We start from the raw sequence: 5,109 nt of genomic DNA, 5'->3' as shown, positions 1-5,109 counted from the left end.
CTGCTGAGGGACGCTGGGTACCGTCGGACAATACTGACTGCAGAGTGGGTGGGGCCTCGCCAGCGCGGGGCGGAGCCCCACAGCCCAGAAGCTTTGGGCGCTAAGAGGGAAAGTCAATTTTACCTACTGAAAATCTACCCGTGTGGCCCATGCTGGAGGCGCAGACCTGAAATAGGGAAGGCAGCCGTGGTGCTGAGCCTTAGCAGGAACTAGGTTCCCGTCGCCTCGCTGAGTTCTTGGCCTAAAATAAGTGCTCAGGAATGTTTAGTCTGGTTAATAATTGCATCTTTTACTAATCACTCAGTTTCTTAGTTCCTGCATCCGGATAATGGGTATGCGAATACTTCCTTCAAAGGACAGTTGTAAAGATTAAAGATTAGAAACTACTATTGTTTAAGAAAGGACCTATGGCCGGAGGGAAATAGTGGCTCCTTCCAGTGTTTGTGTGTATACACGTGTGTGTGTGTGTGTGACAGGCTTTCTTTGTGTAGCCTTGGCTGTCCTGGACTCCAGGCTGGCCTTGAACTCACAGCAGTCTGCCTGCCCGATGCACTCCTTTAATCCCTGCGTTTGGAAGGGAGATGCAGAGGTAGGGGAATTTCTGAATTTGAGGCCAGCCTGGTCTGCAGAGTAAGTTCCAGAACAGCCCTGGCTGCTACACAGTGAGACCATGTCTCAATAAATAAATAATTTTAAAAAGAGTAGCTGCAGAGATGGCTCAGGGATTAGGAGCACTACCTGTTCTTCCAGAGGACCAAGGATCAATTTCCAGGACTCATATGATAATGTTAGCTACAGTTAGTCTGTAACTCTAGCTCCGAGGTTCTGGTGCCTTCTTCTGGATCCCTCTGGCACAAAGTACGACATGTGATGTGTAGATTTACGTGCAGGCAAAACATTCCTATAAATACAATAATAATTAGCTGGACGGTGGTGCATGCCTTTAATCCCAGCACTCGGAAAGCAGAAGCAGGCAGACCTCTGGGAGTTTGAGGACAGCTAAGGATACACAGAGAAACCCTGTCTTGAAAAACCATATAAATAAACAAACAAAGAAAAAAGAGCAAAATGTTAATAAATCCAGGGCTGCAGAGATGGCTCAGTGCTTAAGAGCACTTGTTGCTCTTGCAGAAAACCTGGGTTGAACTCCCCACACCCACATGGTAGCTCACAATCATCCATAACTTCAGTTCCAGACCTAATGCCCTCTTCTCACCTCCACAGGTACCAGGCATGCATGTGGTCCACATACATGCGTGCAAGCAAACATTCCTACACATAAAAATAAAATAAATGAATCTTAAAATTTTTAATTAGTTTTTTTTTTTTCGGGGGGGTTCAAGACAGAATTTCTCTGTGTAGCCTTGGTTGTACTGGACTCACTTTGTAGACAAGGCTAGCCTCAAAGTCACAGAGACCTGCCTGCCTCTGCCTCCCTAAGTGTTGGGATTATAGAAATGTACCACCATGTCCAGCACAATTTTCTTTTTAATAAAAATAAATTTTAAAAGAACCTTTGCTATAGAAAGAGGCACCCACTATGTCACAAACTTTAGACCTCCTTTAATACACAGTTTCCCTGATTTAGGGACTGTTATTGTCTCCATTTTCTGGATGATTGAAATCTGATTTTGTTTGTTTGTTTGAGACAGGGTCTCTCTGTGTAGTCCTGTCTGTTTTAGAGCACCTAAACTTGCTATGTATACCACATAGAATCAAACAGATCCTGCTACCTCTGCTTCTCAAGTGTTGGGATTAAAAGCCTGCATCACCACACCCAGTTTAAGGAAAGCCGATTTTCTCTTCTTTTTCAAGACAGTTTCTCCGTGTAGCCTTGGCTGACCTAGAACTTGCTGTGTCGATCAGGTTGCCCTTGAACTCACAGAGTTCAAGACTGTCTCTGCCTCCCAAGTGCTGGGATCAAAGGCCTGTGTCACCACCACCACCAGGCAAAGAAGCTGATTTTCTTTCTTTTCCTCCTCTTCCTCCCTATCATCCCTCCTCCTCTTTCCTCTTCTTCTTTTTCTTCTTCTTTTTTCTGAGTCAGGGTTTATCTGTGTAGCCTTGGTGGTCTGGACTTTGTTGGCCAGGCTGGTCTTGAACTCACAGAGATCTGCCTGCCTCTGCTTCCCTGAATGCTGGGATTATAGGTGTGTGCCACTGTTCCTGGCTAAGAAACTAATTTTCAAAGAGTGATAATTTGCTTGCCCAATATTACACAACTGATATTCTTTCTATTATGATATTATATTTTTAGAGAAAAGACAACTAAAGTACAATAATAAAAGTACCAAAATTAGGGCCAGCAAAATGGCTCAGCAAGAAAAGTTGCTTGCCACCAAGCCTGACAGCCTGAATTTAATCCTCAGGACCCATATGGTGGAAGAAACTTACTTGCCCCCACTCATATACACACACACATACAAAATACATATCTAGTCATGGTGGTGTGATGAATGCCTCCTAGCTCTCTGGAGGCAGAGGCAGAATAATCGTTGACTTTGAGGCCCATAGAGAGTTTGAGGGACAACCAGTGCTATATAGAGAGACTCTGTCTTTAAAAACAAATAACAAAACAAACAAATCAATAAAATAAATAAGTAATAGTGAAAACAAAACTCCAAAACCCACTGAGGAGATCATGCCTGCAATGCTTGAGGAGACCAAGGAAGGCAGTTTAAACTACGTATTGAAACTGTTTCAAGAAAAGACAAGTGGACAAAAATGAAGTAGCAAGTGGAAATCCTGATGATAACAGTCCACAAATCTGAACCCAAAATAAAGTAACGAGTGAAAATACTGATAACAGTCCACAGGGTCTGAACCCTTAACAGTAGTCCACTGGAGGAGGAAAACTGCAAAGGTCAGCCTCAAATGTATAATGTGATGGGTAGAGGAAAATACACCAAATGTGGTGACTTTTGATTTTAACTCTGAAGGCCTTCAAAACCAGAAGAAGCAGCTGAGTATAGTGGCATATGCTTGTAATCCCAGCACTTGGGGAAGCAGACGCAGGAGGATCTCTGTGAGTTTGAGGATAGCCTGGTCCACCAGGCCAGCCAAGGCTACACAGAGAAACCCTGTCTCAAAAACAACAAACACACACACACACACACACACATGCATAAACAAAACAAAACAAAAAAAAAACAGCAGCAACAACAAAAAGACAAATAAAGTTGCATCTAACCTGGCTAATATAGATGAATGGAGCTTGATCTCAATCCAGCACTTGAGATTGGATGTGGCAGAGCAGGATTCTAGACCATCTTCAGCTACACAGTAAATCTGAGACTTTGTTTGAAAAGAAATGGAGCAATTTTAGGTTTATAGCAGGTAGAGGTAGTTCCTTCTAGGGCTGGAGAGATGGCTCAGGGGTTAAGAGCACTGGCTGTTCTTCCAGAGGTCCTGAATTCAATTCCCAGCAACCACGTGGTGGCTCACAATCATCTATAATGAGCTCTGGTGCCTCTTCTGTAGTGCATGAAAACAGTGTTCACATACATAAAATAAATAAATCTTCAAAAAAATATTTACCTTTGCTATGAACCTAAAACTGCTCTTATTCACTCACTCCCTTTGCCTTGCCTCATCTCACCCTACCTAGAGTGGTACATTTTGTTACAATTGATGAATTTATTTTGATTTATTATTATCACCCAAAAATACAGAGGGCTTAAAAAATGCAGCCAGGCATGGTGGTGCATGTCTTTAATCCCAGCACTCAGGTGAGGCAGAGACAGGCAGATCTCTGAGTTGGAGGCCATCCTGTTCTACAGAGTGAGTTCCAGGATAGCCAGGCCTACACAGAGAAACTGAGTCTCAAAATAAATAAATAAAATAAAATAAACCAAAACAAAACCATGGAGGGGAAATGAACCTAGAGGCTTCCATTCATCCATTCGCACCAGCACTGAATTAGAGTTCTTATTGCTTTCCATTAAAACTCCCTTCCCCCCGAAAATTCAGGTTTGGTGGTGTCTGCATTCTAAGAGGTGATATTTTAATCTTCTCTAAATTAGGCAGTCAAAGACCAAGCAAACTAGCCAGGCACAGTGGTGCAATCCTATAATCTCAGCACTTGGGGAAGCAGACGCAGGAGGATCTCTGTGAGTTTGAGGATAGCCTGGTCCACCAGGCCAGCCAAGGCTACACAGAGAAACCCTGTCTCAAAAACAACACACACACACACACACACACACACACACTCTCTCTCTCTCTCTCTTGCATAAACAAAACAAAACAAAAAAACAGCAGCAACAACAAAAAGACAAATAAAGTTGCATCCAACCTGGCTAATATAGATGAATGGAGCTTGATCTCAATCCTAAAGGCTATGGATAGCTTTTAAAATAGCCCCCCTCGGCAGTAGGCTAAATGGTGGTCTCCAAAATGCACTCAGATTTGTGATTTTCTTTGGCAAAGGGGTTTTAGAAGGCATGATTAAGTTAAGGATGGCAAGGCAAGCATGCTGGCACTTCCCTACAATCCCAGAACTTTAGGAGATGGAGACAGAAGGACTAGGAGTTCAAGAACAGCTTCATTGCAAACCAAGTTTGGGGACAAGATGAGTTACATTAGACCGCCTCTCACCACCAACTCTCCCCTCAAAAGAGAAAGCAACTAAATTGACCAAGATGGAAAAAGGATAGTTCAAGGGCACTTTACTGAAGAGATGCTTTTAAAGCAGAATCTGAAAAACGAGTGTAATTTTACCAGAGATTAAATTGAGTAGCAAATCAGGCAGAGGAAAAGAGCAGCTGGCTGGCTTCTACCTTTGTATAACTGTGTTTTGGAGAATCTCCACATCTATGATGTAGAACTCATTACAGTACATTGTATTATTTATATATTCCCCACTTATCTACGAGCTTCTAAAATGATGATGTCTTATTTGTCTTATGTTCTCAGAACATAAACACTGTACCTAGCACATATTAAAGACTCAATAAATGTTGGCTGGATAAACAATTTCAGTAAATGGCTTCTCCAATCAACCCTGTGCTCTGAGGGAAGGTAAATTTAGCCACAGAATGAGGAATGGACTGGAGAGCAGAGGCCCTTTAGAAAGGGGACCAGTTTGTGTGTTACGGGAATAATCATGACTAG

This window comes from Meriones unguiculatus, chromosome X (assembly GCF_030254825.1).
Source record: "Meriones unguiculatus strain TT.TT164.6M chromosome X, Bangor_MerUng_6.1, whole genome shotgun sequence".
Taxonomy (NCBI): domain Eukaryota; kingdom Metazoa; phylum Chordata; class Mammalia; order Rodentia; family Muridae; genus Meriones; species Meriones unguiculatus.
Note: the sequence above shows the minus strand (reverse complement) of the source record.